A 17844-nucleotide genomic window follows, 5' to 3' on the forward strand; every position below is an offset into this window, starting at 1 on the left:
TGACCACAGCCACCACATGGCCTTGCCAATTTCTCTGGGTGTCAGTGCAGGGCCTTCTCACTTTCAACTCAAACCTGTTCACCTGGGTAGTTCCCAACCCTGCTGCTACCTGGGAGGTACTGGTTACTGAGGGGCTAGCTAGGGACTCCGCTATCCTGATGTATCAAGATCCTGCAGCCTCTGGAGTGGCCAGAGCTGTTACTTCTGTCTGTCAGCCAGGAAGGTGGCACCGAGATGCAGCCAGTTCTCCTGAATGGACTCTGGGCCTGCAGAAGGAAATGTGCAGGATCAGGTGGGAATATTCTTCAATGTCATGACCTTCAGGAAATGCCTGTTACATTGAAAAACTCATGGGAGGGCTAGTCTGTTACATTTCTTTGTAATTGTTGACTTAATAATGGTATGTAGCTTCCTGTTCTCAAAGCCATGAGAAAATGGAATAAGTTACCCCCAATTACATCAATGATTGATCTAGTAAAAATAATTTTTCCTAATATTATATAATAATAGTTTAAGTACACTTAAATGTCCTCGACAGGTGCAGTAAGAGTAGGTCATTGGATGTTAAAAGCTATCCCCAAATGCACAGCTAGGTCAGCAACTTCAACATTAAGTCAATCCTCAGAAGGATTTCCAGAGAAAATGGACAAAAAACTTGAAAAAAAATCTTTCTAAATTGTTGAGCTATTTCAAAAGAAATTATGCAGAGAAATCAAACATCTTGCATGTCCTATTAAACGTTATTTCCATTTACTGCTCCAAAAATAAACAATATATCTATAAATATTTCATAAGACTTACCAGAAATGTTTGTCATATTACCAGAAAACAACTCAAGTTAAGTTTGAGATTTAACATGTCATCTTTCATTGACTGGCGATATTATTCATCCTAGCAATTAATTTCTCTCAAAAGGGCAAAAATGTACTTGCAAATATTAAGGTATTATCTTTGCCTGTATGGCATGGAACATTTTTTGTATTTGTGAGATTAGATCAAAATTCTTACAGTTGATAACTAGACAGTGGGAAATTGAATTTTTCATTCACAACTGAAGTTTACAAGGTGACTAAACCCCAGTCGTTACCAAACACACCACAATGGTGCTTCTGAAGTTTGAAAACTAGTTGATCAATAGGACCCTTGCCAGGGAAAGCAAGACATTGAAATCACAAAGACCAGGATGGAATTCTTGCTTTGCTGTTTACTAAGTGACCCTGGACAGGAGACCATTACCTCTGTTTCAACATCAGTTGCCCCAGACCAAGGACCCAGGGGACCAAGCGGATCCTATTTTTCTCTATCTCCTTTGACTAACTTGGACTTGAAAGACGACGTGAACTCTGGCTCCCCTGCACCGTAGCCTCCCTGCATACCCCAGTCCATCTCTCTCTGGATTCCTCCTTTGGGAGGATAACATTTCAATTTTTATCAGCCAGTTGCTTCTACCTCAGTCAGGAAAGATCATACAGAAGCAGAAGCTTGAGCTGCATGTGTCAGATCCTGGTCCAGAAGAGTGTATTCATTTCCTAGGGCCACCACAACAAATTATCACAACGCAGGTGGCTGAAAACAGCAGGAATGTATTCACTCGAAATCTGTAGGTTGCCAGTTCGTAATGGAGGTGTCACTAAAGCAGAGCATTCTCTGAAGGCTCACGGGGAGGACCCTTCCTGCCTCTTCCAGCTTCTGGTGGCTGACGGCCATCCCATATAACTTGTCTACATGCATTACTCTGCTCTGCCTTCATAGTTGCATGGCCTCCTCCCTGGGGGGTCTTCCCATGTTCCTCCCTTTGTGTGCATCTCTGTGCCCAAATTTGCCTGTAAGATACAAGGATGTCAGTTGTTGGATTGGGACCCACTTATTTATGGCCTCATCTTACTTTAATCACTATTGCAAAGAACTTTTCCAGATAAAGTCATGTTCACAGATACTGGAAGGGCTGGAGGCGTGGCTTAAGTGGTAGAGTGGCTGTCTAACAAATGCAAGTTCCTGAGTTCAAACCCCAGTACTGAAAAAAAAAAAAATACTTCACACAGATACCAAATGTTAGAGATTGAACATATCTTTTCGGGAGACATAATTCAACTGACCAAGCAAAGTATAGCAGTGAGAAGGGCCCTAGGGAGCTGTCAGTCAGGGACACAGTCTCAGAACAAACAGAAAATTTAGGGTTCGAAGGGGAGCAAGAAATCCTTGCCCAGGAACTCAGGAAGTGAGATTTGGGCAAAAAATGCCATTAGGGGAAAGGGATGGTCACTAAGATTGAGAGCACAGTTTTTCCTTTTATCATCACCATCTTGACTAAAATAAAACTTTTTTTAAAAAAATTTGAGCATAAGACCAACATGGAACCCAGTGTCACTCTTCACAGGTGATTGTTTTTTCATGTCTTTTTTTTTTGTTGAAATATAATTCACATACCTAAAATTCACACTTTTAAATTATACAATTCAGTGGTTTTCAGTATATCCACAAAGTTATGCCACCATCGCCCCTGTCTAATTCCAGAACACTTCTATCACCCCAAAAGCCACTTTGGACAGACTAGCAGTCAGTCCACATTCCCCTCTCTCCTGGCAATTACTATCTACTTTCTTCTGTCTTGTGGATTTGTTCTTCTGGATATTTCATACAAATGGAATCACACAATATACAGCCATTTGTGATTGTCTTCTCTTGTTTAGCGTAATGTTTTCAGGCTGCCTCTGTGTTCATTCCTTTTTATAGCTTAAATAACATTCCATTGTATGGACATACTACATCATATATTTCTGTATTCAGTTGGTGAGCATTTGATTGTTTCTACTTTGGGGTTACAATGAATCACATTGCTTTAAATGTTTCTCATGTGAACAAATGCTTTCAGTTATTTTGGGGCTTACCTAGGAGCAGAATTGCTGGGTCATATGGTATCTGTGTTTTCTCACAGCAGCAGTGCCATTTTACAGTCCTACAAACAATGAATGAAGGTTCCAGTTCCCCTACATCCTCATCAACACTTGTCATAGCTATCTTTTGTATTAGTATCCTCTTAGGGGAGTCAGTTGAGGAGGTGACATCTCACTAGAGCTTTGGGCTGCATTTCCCTAGTGACTAATGCTGCTGGGCATCTTTGCAGGTGCTCATGGGGAATTTTTATATCTTCTTTGGAGAAATGTCTATGCAAATCCTTTGCCCATTTTTTAAATTGGAGGCAGAACATTTTTGTTCACACAGATTGTGAGCCCAGAAATAACATTTAGAAAGGGGGACTTGGAAAGAATCATAAGGAGGACAACAGTCGCAGGAATCTTTCCACAAAGGACTCCAGTCTGAGGCCCTCCCCCTCCCCCTCCTCTGTTACTGTGACATCTGGAGTTGGCGGATGGCGAGGACACAGCCAAAACGTGAGCCCAGCATCAAGGAAACAGATGTAGGTAGATTGTTATTTCCTTACATGGAAACTAGGTGTCATCCAGTCATTTTGATGCAAACAGGGTCGACTTCCTTCTTGCTCCACATGAACAACACAGGAAGTTGTAGAAGTCCTTCTGTGCCAATCATGAGCCACCTCAGCAGTGGTGAGGTCTGCCATAAAGTCACCTGGAAAAGCAAGCTCTCATGACAAAATACCACCCAATGCTGTCCTAAGAGGAGGCGTTTACACCAATCGGAGTGGCAGGAATTATGACAAATGCTGTAATTACAGTGTGGGCAGACCAACAGATCTCCTGCCCCAACTCTGACCCCATGCCAAGGTGGAAGAATGTCTCATTCTATTGAGTGCATTTTGAGGGCACTCAATCACTGTGTGACTCCCAGCTGTCACGGAAGGAAAGTACTAAAACAAGAAATTAAACTTCACAGCTCATCAGTTGCTCTGCAGTCACTGTTGTAGAACACTCTTTGGCATGGTGGTGGTGGTGTGTCTCCTGCTCCTTGTCCAGTCCTCATCTTCCTACTGGCCCTAGAAAGAAAAATACAATTTTCCAGTATAGCATTGGCCACCCACAGACAGGTTCTGTTGCCACAGAACCAGCCATGGATCGAAATCACTCAAAAGTTACGACAGTACTGAAGATGAATAGATGTTTTTTCTTGTCACTATTCACTGAACAATTCAGAATAGAAACCATTTACACAGCACTTCTGTTGTATCAAGCATGCAAGTGATCTAGAGCGTGGCAGGGTGTGCCTAGCTTACATGCAGATTCTATGCTATTTCCTACAAAGGCCTTGCTCATACGTGGATTTTGGTAGCTGAGGGGCTCTAAGATCCCTCCCAGGGACACTGAGGGATGCTGTCATTGTCAAAAGCTTGGGGCTGACCTAGTTTCCTGTACCTTAACAATAAGGAGCCAAGAAAGACAATTATTGAAAACCTACCACCTTAAGAAGGTCTTTCAAAATTCATACTAAATCCAAGGCAGTTGAATGCCCTGCTGAGACTTTGGGGCAAACTGAGTCAGGAGCTGAGGGTCTGAGTGAGCACGCTCAGGGCAGTGCAGCCCATTGACTTTGAGCCGGAGATTCAGGGGTCTGACGTGCAGTGCTCATTGTGCCATGTGGAGTTGAGGCTTGGCTCTGCCCACACCTCCTCTCCCTGTGCGTCTGTGTCTGAGCGGGTCTTTCCTGCTGTGGTCTCACAGGTGGTTGAAATGTTCCTTTCCATACGGATGGCTACAAAACATCTGAACTTGACTTGCTTTAAGCCACTATGATTGTGACAATTTTTTACAACAATGGAAAACTAGTACCGATTCATTTTCTTACAGTTCTTTTCAGCTAGAGGTTTAAAGTGGGTTGACCTGGCCAAATTCCTTCCAGAAATACCAGTGTCTTACCTTTTCTAGCTAAAGAGTTGGCCCATGTTTCTTGGTTTGTAGCCCAACTCTTCATCTTCAAAGCCTCTCCTCTCTCTCTCTCTCTCTCTCTCTCTCTCTCTCTCTCTCTCTCTCTCTCTCTCTCTTTCTCTCCCTCCCTCTCTTTTCTCTCTCTTTCTGTCTGTCTCTCCTTCTCCCCACCCCTGTCATTGCTTCATCTTTTTCTTCTTCTGACTATCCTGCCTGCCCTTATAAGAACTTTTACAGCTACACCATGCCTGCCTGGGTAATGCAGGGGTCCCCTCCATATCTGAAGACACTTAGTCACTTCTGTGAGTCCTTTTCACCATGCACACTAACATACACGGATCCCAGGGGTTGGATGTGAGCATCTTTGGGAGACATCATTTAGTTTACCACAGTCTCCCAGACAGAAACATCAGGAAATTAGTGGATGTGTGCCCCTGCAAAGAGTGTCATTCCTGCTCAGGGAGGAGCCTGGGAAAAGACCCCACACTGCATAAGTGTGTGGAAAGATGCTGGCATCCTCTACCCTTGCCATGTTTATCCTCCTCTGCACAGGCTATAAAGGCCCCACTGTGCTCTGTTTCTGTAGAAAGAACTCAGAATTTGGTGCCAACTTCCACCTCACCGCTCCTGGGCTGTGTAATTTGGGGTAAATCACATCTTCTCTGAGCACAGTGACTCTAGTTCCTACTTTGTAAGCCCATTGGGGAAATGATGTTTCTCATGAATACCCCAAATGGGGAGTGAGAGGGATCATTTTGAGATCATTTTGAGAAGCTTTTAGCAATACAACACCACATAAATGTAAGAAGTTAGATGTATGTCCTGTGTCCCAGAGACACAAGGACCAGCCTCTCCACTTCAGTAGTCAGAAAGGCATGGGGTTACAGGATCAAGGAGGACAGTGAGTCTGTGCCCTGGGGTAGCCTCCGGTGGTGAGGGGAAGAGCAGTGAAGAGCAGTTCATACATAAGTAACTGCAGTTGTAAGATGTAAGTGGGCTTTGGGATGAGAGTGGAGGTCACAAGACAGGACATCAAGCTTCTGGAAGTGCTGCCTGGCACGTGTGTGGGGTGGAGCTCTCCAGAAAGCATGAGAGACCAGCATGGGCCGCACTGTTGTGGACTCCACTTGTCTTCTTAGAGTTCTGTGCACAGCAGAGCCTCCAGATCAGTTGTTTGGTCTCTAACCATCAGCAATAAATACAGCCAACAATTAGGGCACTTTGCAAGGCTACTCTGGCAAAATGGGGATATACTTTGAACCAAACTACCCAGTAGACTGAGGCCAAAGAGTTAAGGCCATATAGTCATATAACTTACAAAGAACCATGATTGTCTGAATGGGAGGTTGGAAAGCAAAAGTCATCAGATACAAGAATATTCCCCAAAACTGGCCACTTTCTACCAATTATTCCCCCCTTAAACATACTTCCCTCCTCATATCATCAATCTGTCTCTTCCCTACCTTCAGCACTTCCCCTCATGAGGGGAGTCAAGATCTCCCCTTGTAACCCAACTGCAAGGTGAATGTGAAATCTGGCAGGAGATGCAGGATTTTAGTCACCACCAGGGATGGTGGCATCTCCTCCAGTCTTAGAGTGGGGATGTTGTGATGGTAGATGGTCCTCCAAAGGCCTGGGCTCCAGCTCATGGTGCTGGTGGGAGATGGTGGGACCTTCGTGGGTGGGGCCTAGTGAGAGGAAGTTAGGTCATTGGGGGCATCACCTTAAAGGGAATATTGAAGGATGGGCAGGGTGGCTCAAGTGACAGAGTACCTGCCTAGCAAGCATAAGGCTCTGAGTGGTATCGCAGTATCACAAAAAAATGGGAATATTGAGACCCTAGCCCCTTCCTTGCTCTCCTGTTTTTTTTCCTGGCCTCCATGAGGCAAGCAGCTTTGCTCTACCACATACTCTACCATGATGTTCTGCCCCTCCATAGGCCCAAAAGCACTGGAGCCAAACATCCATGGACTGAACTCTCCAAATCGTCTTTTTAAGTTGATTATTTCCAGTATTTCGAGACAGTGACAGGAAGCTAACATAGTGCATCACTGGCAAATGATGAGCTCACAGAGATGGACCATCAAGTGCAAGGCCCTGTTCAAACCCCACAAAATAATCAACATAGGATTCCTGCTTTTTCCCCAAGAACTCAAGTTTAGTTATAACCCTAGCAATGTTATGTTTGAGATGAGATAATACTACTCTATTCTCTCTCGTCTCTCTCTGTCTCTCTCTCTCTCCGCTATTAAGCATGACACTTTGGTCCCCACTTTATGTCTGATTCCCTCGTGGCCTTTCTCCACCTGAGAAGGACTTCCTGCACTCTGTCTTCTCTGCCTATCAAGCCGTGTGGATTAGTGGGCGCCTTGTGTGCCTCCAGCTCACCCTCCACCAGCTTCTTCTGAAGAAGTCTATTCCAGTGAAATAGGGCACAATTTGTTCCAGCAAAGTCTTCCTTTGGCACCTGGCAAATGCTCCATTTCCAACTTCTAGGACTGTAGCTGAGAATTACAGCTACTGAGCCGCCCAGTGTAGATGGCCAGGATAAATGTGTCAGCACATTGCGAGACCATGGCCTCACAAATAAAGCCAACTCCACATTCCCACGGGAACTCCTGAAGAAAAATAATGAAATGGCAATCTCAAATTAGAATCCAAGGGAAAATAACCAGGGAGACAAGTCTATTATAAAGACAATCCCTTGAAATTTGCACTTCTGAGAAGATGCTCAAATTAAACCCTTAAGCCCTGTTCTTAAAATATAAGTCAAGGAAAATCTGAATGCCATATAAGAAATTTAGTAGACATTCCGGAAGGATCAAACAAGTTATGTTGAGAGAACTTGAAATGCATGCTTGAGTATGTATTTTCTGGGTGCTTACACTCTTCCACAAGATGAAATTATTTTTCAGAGTTCTGGGTTCTATACAGCAGTTCTCTGAGGCATTCTTTCTGCTATCCCAAGCAGAAAAAATGTGTTCTTGCTAGTGCTGACTGTGTCAAGGGGAAAGGAATTCATCTCTTCCTCCTCCCCTGATCTTCTCTCCTCCTGGTTCACATTGAGCTTAACTTGTCCCTCCAACGTCCCCTTTGTCCCTTCCTCTCCTCTCACAAAGCTGCTGGAGCCTCAGCCTTCCTGTGCTAGCTTTCTGGCTAAGGCACTTCCCCTCCAAGGCAGTGCTCTGAGTTTTAAAAACATCCTTATTGGGGACTGATGGAGTGGCTCAAGTGGTAGAACGCCTGCCTAGCAAGTATGAGGCCCTGAGTTCAAACCCCAGTACCACCATAAAAAAAAAGAAAAAATAATAACTAAAAACATCCTTATTGAACTAGAACTCCCATACATACAATGTATTCATTCAGCATGTACAATTCAATCTTTATTTATTTTTAGTAGAGCCACAGACAGGTGCAACCATCACAAAGTCAATTTTAGAACACTCGTATCACCTCCAAAAGAAAAAACCCCATAGACCAGGTATGGTGGCTCAAACCTACAATCCTAGTTAGTTGGGAGGCAGAGATGGTATTTGAGGTTAGCCTGAGCAAAAAGTTCACAAGACCCCATCTCAACAAATAACTGGGCTTGGTGGCAATGTGTCTGTCATCCCAGCTACACAGTAAAATACAAACAAATGAATCACAGTCCAGGCTGGCCCAAGCATAAAGCGAGACCCATCTCAAAAACAGCCAACCCAAAAAGGGCTGGCAGAGTGGCTCAATGGTACAGTATCTGCCTAGCAAGCATAAAGCCCTGAGTTCAAACCCTAGTACTGCCAAAAAAAAAAGCCATATTCTTCAGCTGTCACCTTCCTACCCACCATGAACCCCCGCCCTGAGAAACCTCTGATCTACTTTCTGCCATTTTCCTATGCTGAATGGAATCATACATTGCATGGCCTCTCTGGCTTCTTCCATGAGATATGTTTTCAAGTTCATCTCTGCAGTAGCCCGTGTCCATGCTTCTTTCCTTTCCTGGCTAGAGATATTCCCATATGGATCAACCACATCTTGTTTATACTCACATCCACCGATGGACATCTGGGTTGTTGCCACTGTTTACCCCCTTTGTCTATTCCCTGAGGAGTGCTACTCATGTGCAGGTTTTTGTGCCCTGTTTCTCTGGGGCAGCACTGGGGTTTAACCACACTTGGGTACACAGATCTCCAAAAGGTTCTTTCAGAAGACAGAAGGGTTAAGATTTGAAGGATGGGGCAAGTTGGGGAAAAGATTCAAGGCAGAGACAGAGCCTTCTTCTCCAGGCCTTTCTAGCACCTGTGTGGATGGCTGCCTGCCCTGCCTGAGCCATAGACAGAGTGAGGAGTTGGAAATCTCGGGATGGGATCCTCCTTGACCACTTGCCGAACGCCACTCTTCGATTAGTAACCTTCCATTCCAGGCTTCTGTTTCTTCACCTGTAAAATAGGGCTAATCACAGAGGTACTTCATGGAATTATTGTAGTATTAGATACTAAAACAGGGAGCACAGAGCACAGTGCTGGTAGAAAGTGATAATTTAATAAATTTGAAATAGATTATCAATTAGGAAGCTCTACCCTACAATTAAGAGATGTCTAAATCAACTGGGATATTAGAAGAGTGCCATTAAATCTCATCCAGGAGAAGTTCAAAGGAAACTCATCCAATTCATCAGTTCCAGATTCCCAGGGCTATGGTGGGTCCATTTCCCATTGGCTCTTCTCTTGACCATTCTCTTTTGGAAATAAGAAGGGTACCACAGCTCCACATATATCTTGCTTCAACCAGGTTCAAAGGTGGAAACAGGACAAGTCTCCTATCTCATTTCATCTCTGCCCACTTCATCTGCTAACTTCCCCTCAAGTCTGAAAAACAAGGCCAATCTCAAGTTGTGAGGGAAACTAGAAAAGAGAATACCTGCCACTCAACCTTTGTTGTGGGTGCTACATTAGGAGGAAAACAATGGGAAATGTCTGTTGGTAGTAAGTCAATAGGGTTGCCATCTTGTTTTCATTATTGTAATTCTGTCATGGAAATGCAACCATATGAATTCCAGGCTCTGAAGCTTTGCTTACTCTAGACCTGGGCTTCATGGGTTGTCATGGTTACATGGATATCACCCTTGTTTTATTGTTTGCAACTCACACCTGAATCTTTGTGGGTGGTAAGGACAAGGCAGAAGGGATGCCCAGAGCAGGCACTGTAACCATAGAAACAGATAACGTGGAGATCCTACAGCTGGGAAAGAGACTCAGCAGAGGCCCTGTGGGGGAGGGTTCCACACCACCTTCAATCTCAGGATGAGAGACAAGAGGGACTGGAGATGGAGAGTTCAAGTACTTCCTTTGCTAAAGGCCAGAAAGGGAATCAGACCTCAGTGTTTCCAAATGCAGTGAGGCCTGGTCCTGCCTGAGGCCCTTTGGGCAGGGCTCCTGACCTGGAACTGACACTTAAGGCTTCCAAAATGCCCAATGTCCCTTTGAAACTGAAGTTGACCTTTCTTTGAGGTCACAGACTTAATCCACTTTAATGGAGTCATCTATTTTATTATCACTAACCTTTCTTAGTTTCCAACATAGCAGACTCGTAAGAAAACAGACATTGGAGGCCATTGATTCATTGAGAACAAACAACATCACATGTGCTCACTTCTCATGGCAGGGTTCTGAGCAAGTGAGTAGCTTGCTCACCTCCATGCAGTGCCATTAAAAAAGGCATGAAGCTTAAGCATGGTGGCTCACACCTGCAATCCTAGCTATGCAGGAGGCAGAGGTAGGAAGATGGCAGCCTAAAACCCAGTGAGCAAAAAGCCTGAAACCTTATCTGAAAAAATAACTAAAAGCAAAAAGGACTGGGGGCATGGCTCAAGTGGTAGAGCACCTGCCTAGCAAGCAAGAGGCCCTGAGTTCAAAGCCCAGTGCCGCCATCAAAAAAAAAAAAGAAGGAGCACCACACAGCCTGGGATTGAGGCAAACTTCAGGTCTCTCTTCAAGAGCCCTGAGCATAACCAGTGGGCAATCTCAGTGCTGTCCTGTTCTAGAAGGCTCTAGATCTTGCAGTGTTGTCTTAAAAGGTTGTCCTCCTCAGACTCACACAGAGCCTATTTCTCTACATCTTAAATGCAAAGAGCAGATGAGACTGTGTCATAGTACATCAAGACAGGAGAAATCCAGGATGCTAATACCAAAAATCATGCCCAAGGAAAATTCCTTAATCCTTTGCCTTAGTTTTCTTATCTATAAAATGGATCTACTAAAATAATCCCCAACTCAAGGAGATTACGTAGTTTTCTTTCTTTTCTCTTCTAATCCCTGGGAAATTGTGGTTGTATTCCCTGTGATAAACTCATTTTCTCTGGGGTGTGACCAGGAAGTCCCTGGTCTTTCTTCAAAGGGAAGCCTGTCATGAAGGCAAACGCAGAATATCTTTGTCCCTTTCCTTGCTGAAGCCACTGAAGCCATAAGTCACAAAGGACAAAGGCTTCCAGATGGGGTCTTTCATCTCCCTGCAGGCATCATAGGGAAAACCCTGCACACTGATGCCTCTTCCAGAAAACAGAAGCTTGTCCCTCACAGGGCCAGCACTTGAGGCTCATTTTATCTTCATGGGGATTTGGGGATTTTTCTAGAATGTGTTGCTCTTCCTGGCTTCTTTATGCAGCTTTGACCAAGTGAAACTTAACCTTGACTGGATGACCTCCTATCTGCATGGTGTGCAGACCTTAATATGTAGATTTAGTTTTAATCTCAGTTTCTCTTGCCTACTTCATGTCAACCAGGCCTGTCTTGAAGTAATTTTTTTAAAAAGTAAGGTTCTATATGATTATTACCCAAACTAGAACTCATTCATAGGTGGAATTATATCTCAAAAATGCCCTTGCTTTAATTTCTTTTTAATTTTGTAACTTTTTATATAGTAGATATGAGCACATCACTTAACAAAATAAATGCATTGTTGAAAACCATTGGTTAGTAAGAGAATGCAGTAAGAACCAACTCCACTTAGATAGCTGCAATTGCCCACCTTTGGTTTAAGCACTTCATGTGCTGCATTATACATGGTTGACAGAACATCTTTTTGAGATGATAGTATTTCATAGATCAGGAAACTGAGGTGTGGGAGATAAGGAACTGTTCCAAGGTCAAACAGCTAGGCTTTCAATTTAGACAGTCAGGTTCAGAGATTATGGGGTTGCGACCAACAGATTGTGAAAAGAAATAAATTTAACCAGTACTGTAAAAAATGACAGAGAGAAAAATGGAACAGAATCTTTCAGTGCAGAGAATATGCTAAAGAAGAAAGAACTATCCTATGAAATATTTGACTTGAATCCACAACACACACACACATGGGCACATATGTGTAGACTGTGTCTACACATAAGTTTGTGATACATATATCTACTGAGTTGCAATGAAAAATATATTCCTTATGCTGAGATATTGTCAAAAAAGTTTGAAGACTAATGAAATGCACTGTATGGTCTTTTTCAACGGGTGGATTATTCTCTACCTTTTAGTGCATGTCCAATGTCCTGTCCTCCAGTCATGGTAAAGTCATGCTCACTTTCTTCAAATGGCGGGTGAGGCCTCACCTTGCCTAAGCTGGTGGTGATGTACTCAAGACCTTGAGCTCTGAAATCAGATTGGCCTGAATTAAACCCCAGCTCTTGCCGGGCACTAGTGGCTCACACCTGTAATCCTAGCTACTCAAAAGGCAGAGATCAGATGGATTGCGGTTTGAAGCCAGCCCAGGCAAAATAGTTCCCGAGACCCTATCTTGAAAAAACCCATCACAAAATAGGGCTGGTATAGTGGCGCAAGGTGTAGACCTTGAGCTCAAACCCCAGTACCACAAAAAAAAAAGCTCTCGAAGTTCAAGTTCCCACTTTCAAACCTTAGGCAAGCTGCCGTCCCTTCCTTAGCCTCAGGTTGCCTTGGAATAGCACCTCTCTTGCAGGGTTCCTAACTGCACCATGAGCTGTCCTACAGATGGTGCGTTTAGCAGAGAGCCTGGGACATGGCGCTGGAGATCTGGTAGCTCGGGCTTTTTACCTTGACTTTCACTCCAGGACAGACATGCCCAGGTAGTGGTGGCTTTGAATTCTGTTATATCTGCCTGTAAGCCCAAGGCTGGAGGGTATAGGGGAAGGGAGGGACTCATGGAGCCAGAGATTTGGTTATCTTCATGGGGTGAGCTTCTGATTGCACAAGCATCTATTCACAACCTATGCCGTGAACCTGATTTGTCTAACTTGCCATGAGAAATCAGCTTCTCAAAAGGAAAGAAATGTTCCTCAACGGATAAGGAACATTCTAGAAGTAACACTGAAGCCATGCCTTTCATCTTTGTCAGAATTAGGCCACTCCATCCTGCTAAATGCAAAGAATGACTTTTCCCAGGGTCTAGTAAGGTATCAACACACAGTTGACCAACTCTCATATAACGGGGCTCCCCGAGGCCCTAATGGGGACAAGCATGGTCAAAATTCCCCAGGGGAACCCTTACCTTGTGCGCCTTCACAGAAATGCCTATGGCTTCATGACCAGCCTTGTGGCCCAGCCTCATACTCCACAGGACCTTGACCACCTCATGTAAGTGGCTGAACAATCAGCAACCAAGAGAATTTACTTGTAAAGAGCTTCAGCCTTTACAGAGGTGATTGTGTGCACATTCTTTTGTAGAGTCTCTTCTGAAAAAAACACTCCTTGGTTAAAGTGGACAGATACTGGCACGATTGAACAGATGAAACGGCTCAGGAGGAACAGCTGATGCAGGCACTGTGGCTTCCAACCCCACTACCTCCACTTACGAAAGCATGATAGTGGAAAAGTGGGACCCATGATCTTAATCCATACAGTGCAGAGAGCACCAAAACCTACCATGACCAGCAAATGAGCTAGCAAGCAGAAAGCCCTTAGCACACAATAAGTACTCAATAAACCACAGCTACTCACCCCCTCTCGCTTCCTCCCCTACCACACTGGACTGCAGAATCGGTGCTCTTCCCAAAACATTGCACAAACACTGTCTTTGCTGCTTGCAAATTTTCAACCTTGTGCTCTTCAAAGAGCTGAGCCAAGAGAGGTATTGTTGTGCTTTTCACAGTAGGACTCTGGGAGGAGTGCCGAGAGGGAAAATGAGTTCAAAGGACACAGAAATAATTAACTCAGTGATTGCTCTTTGGCAGCTGGAGGCTCTGCCAGAGTCTGGGCTGAGACCACAGACCTTGAACACTACCAGAGATATCTGCGCAGGGTTCTCTGGAGACAAAATTTTACACCAAGGATAACAAACTGATCACAGAGCAGCCAAGAAGGGGACAGCAGCTGTACAGCTGAGGTACATGCATCCATGGCCCATGGATGGAAGTGTCTGCTCATTTGCTGTCTTTAATTTTGTCTTCTGATGAACCTATTGAATCTGAAGAGTGTGCACCTGTCTATTCCTTGGCAATTAAGCCAACCACATCACATCTCAACCAGTGATGGGTGGAGTCGTGTCTCTGTCATAGCAGTAAAATGCTTGTGCTCAATTTGTTTGAAGAACGTAAAGGCATTCCAAAGCAGGCTAAAAATTAAATAAAGAAATAAAAAGGCAAACCCAAACCATCACTTCAATCTTCGCCAGAAGGTTAGAGAAGCAAACTCTGCTGAGAGGCAGAGTTTGCCTTCTGTCTTAGGGAGACAGTTGAGCCATCGAAAGTCGCATCAAGAAAAACCTCTCCAAATATAAGGCAGCTATGATCAAAACCATTCTAGAATTATATTTTCTTTTATGTACCTTGGCTCTTTCTTTTATTACAAGTAAGATTGTGCCAATAAAAATAGTCAACCCAGACTGCTGACCCATCTCTAAAGGGATTTCTTTCTTCTTGTCAAGGGACAATGTGTGTGTTCTCCCCAGAGCCAGGCAAACCACACCTGCAGCTCAATGTTCAGATCATGCTTGTGGGGGCCACAAGGCTACGATTAGAGATGGAAATACTTGTCTTTCCCGGGTGAATCCAGGTTCACAAAACCCAGATCAGAGGTACAAAGCAGGCTGGTGGAGTGGCTCAGGTGGTGAAACACCTGCTCAGAAAGCTCAAGATGCTGAGTTCAAACCCCAGTACTCCCAAAAAAGGAAGAAAGCAGTAACACTATCACTATCTTCATTTGTGAATACACAGGGAAATCTGTTTTGTTAGTGCCCCCAAGTCCCCAAGTGTAAGGTGAATCAGGAACCACAGAAATACCCTAGAGGAGAGAGTGCTGCAGGTGTATTTAAGGACAGAGGTCCTACCATGGTCTCACACTGGATCCAGAGGACACTGTGTGGCTGGAGGCCAAGGTTTCTTTCAGAGCCAAGGCTCTGGCAGCATCGTGGAACCAACACTTTGTGATGAGGTACCCAATTGGCTTGTGAGAGACAAATTTAAAAATAGACAATGCAAAGAACTAGCAGAGGAGATATCACAACATAAATTGGCTTTTGCCATCCAACTGTGATAAACAGTGGGGAGTAATGGAAACCTAATTGTGGAGCCCTTGGATGGGGTATTAAACTTTGAACAGGAAAGACTCACATTAGCAAGCACCAGGGTGATCCTTGTGGGGGGAGAGGTGAATAATTTTGTTTTGATGAGCTTTACTGTTATCAAAGTTTCCTTCCAATCCTTGTGAAAGAAGGAAGAAAAATGAAGAAATTATCCAGCAAAACATTACCTTTGCATTTTGAAGAGAACATAGCCACAATCCTTTAGTTATATGGAGAGCCCCTAGACTTAGCAGAAATCCCAGTCCGTTCTAAATGACTTGGTTTTGTCATTCAAGCCTATACAGAGCAGAGGCATTAGATGTTTTAATCATGACTCTGACACTTAGGATCTGCATGACCTTCTACAAGGCACTTAACCTCTAAGAGAGGTCATTACATGAACAGTATTCAGCAGTATTGCACAGCAAAAACAAGGTAACAGAAGCTGAGGATTGCCTAGCATGTGTGAAGTGCTGGGTTCCATCCCCAGCACAGCAAAAAAAAAATGAATTAATTAATGAATTAATAGAAAGAGGGCAAGAAAAATGCTAGTTGTTGTTTTCCAGTTTCGTGCAGCAATAAATAGCAACAGACAGCCCTCCCTCCTCCTGCTTCACCACTGCCCTTCCTCTTCCTCTGATAAGAACATCTAAGGAATTTATACCACACACACACACACACACACACACACACACACACACACACACACAGCCAAAGCTGAGGAAGACATGTCCCCTAGTCACGAATTCAAGGAGTTGAATTTGAACTCGAAGAGACTCACAAAGAGAAATGTTCATTTTAAATGCTATAGAGTCTTTAAATCTAAGGCCAGTTTTCTGGACCACTTGAGTCTAACCCATAGAAGAAAGAAAAAAAATAGATTAGTCACTTTACTACAGTAGACTGGAGTAGGAGTAGACTTTACTCCATCCCAAATTCACTGGAAACTCAGGATGGGCCTTCCCCACTCTGCATGCATCTCCAGCTCTGCCCCCACCCTAGCACTCACACAGCTGGCTATGCAGTGGCCTTTGAACAATTGTTCCCAACCACTGGTCTTCCACTCAGAACATGGGCTGACACAAGACAGTGAAGAGCATCATTTGGAAAGGCTTTTGGCTACAGAAGCCCAAGTCCTGGACAGCCCTGGACCCTTCCATCTCTACCAACCTGAGTGAGTTAACCTTTCATTCTCAGATTTGTCTCTCAGGACATCTTAGTCTGCTCAGGCTGCCATCACAGCATATCACAGCCTGAAGAAATGTGTCTTCTCACAGCTTTGGAGGCTGGGAAAGGAGAGCAGGGGAGGGGAGAGCAGAGAAGAGAGAGGTAATGGAAGGGGAGAGATGACTTCCTCTTTTTATAAGGGCACCAATCCTATCAGATTAGGACCCCACCCTTATGACTGTATAAACTTATCCCCTCCAAGCTCCATCTGCAAATACAGTCAGATTGAAGGTTAGGGCTTCAATAATGAATCTTGGGGACCACAATTCACTCCATAGTAGGAGGTAAAAGTGGCTTTTATAGTCGTGTGTTAGATCCACATCACTGTGACCAAACATTGGGAAAAGCTACTCAAGGGAGGAAGAACTTATTCTGGCTCACAGTTTCAGAGGGTTCAGTCCATGGTCACTTGGCTCGTGTTTCTAAGCCTTTAGTGAGGCAGAGCATCATGGCAGCCAGAATATGGCAGAGCAGAGCAGCTCACATCATAACAGCCAAGAAGCAAAAGAAGGATGAGGATGAGGAAGAAGAGGAAGAAGGAGGAGGAGGAAGAGGAGGAGTTGAAGGAGGAGGAAAAAGGGGAGAAAGAAGGAGGAGGAGGAGCAGGAGGAGCAGGAGAAGGAGGAGGAAAAGGGAAAATGCCTGTACTTCCTGGCTTTCTCTGTTTCCCCCTTTTTTCCACCTAGGCCATAGTCTATGGGATGGTGCTGTCCCCAATGTGAGTGGTGGGTCTTTTGCCCTTACTTAATCCTCTCTGGAAACACCCTCACAGACGCACCCAGAGGTCTACTTTACTAATATCCTAGGATCTTCTCAACCCAATCAAGCTGACAATCAAGATTAACCATTACACCAGGCATTACCTCTTTGGTAGGAAGGAGGAAAAGAGTATAAAATAAAACAAAAAACCAGCGTGTCTCTTTCTGCAGGAAGGACTCCTCAACTAACTTCCACTTATGTTCCACTGCTCTCCTTAGCTGCAAAGAAGGGAGCAAGAGGAGACTGGGGAAGAAGACTGGCTGTACATGCAATATGCCACAGTTAATGCAACTGAGTACCAGAGTGCTGTCAAGAGTAGTGAAATGGTAAAGCTCCCAGAAGTGCTCATCTTTTTTTATGATTAGAGTCACAACAAGGGTCATTTATTTCTTAAACGGAACCTTGATAGATGAACAGAAGAACCCCTCTCAGCCACAGAACCAGTTACCTTTGTTCGTAACAAGCCACCCCACACATCTGTAGTTCAGTGGTTGGCCATCTGTGTGAGGCTCTTCTTGGT

General features: G+C 44.3%; 1 protein-coding gene and 1 long non-coding RNA gene across 10 annotated transcripts in view; one reads left to right on the top strand and one right to left on the bottom strand.

Moving 5' to 3' along the window:
- Positions 1 to 17844, top strand: part of Kcnj6 (potassium inwardly rectifying channel subfamily J member 6) — a 271739-nt gene that overhangs the window by 105938 nt on the left and 147957 nt on the right. The window lies entirely within an intron of this gene.
- On the bottom strand, positions 1495 to 13975 carry LOC141423189 (uncharacterized). Of its 8 annotated transcripts, XR_012447849.1 has the most exons (7): positions 13778 to 13965; positions 13329 to 13512; positions 12333 to 12454; positions 7227 to 9685; positions 3443 to 3952; positions 2889 to 2956; positions 1495 to 1823 (listed from the first exon to the last, which is right to left on the bottom strand). It is a non-coding gene; the product is annotated as an uncharacterized lncRNA (long non-coding RNA). The 8 variants fall into 8 exon arrangements; XR_012447844.1 differs by having other exon boundaries at positions 2889 to 3952; positions 13778 to 13961; XR_012447847.1 differs by lacking the exon at positions 1495 to 1823 and having other exon boundaries at positions 2051 to 3588; positions 3851 to 3952; positions 13778 to 13970.

The sequence above is a fragment of the Castor canadensis genome, chromosome 5, assembly GCF_047511655.1.
Source record: "Castor canadensis chromosome 5, mCasCan1.hap1v2, whole genome shotgun sequence".
Lineage (NCBI taxonomy): Eukaryota > Metazoa > Chordata > Mammalia > Rodentia > Castoridae > Castor > Castor canadensis.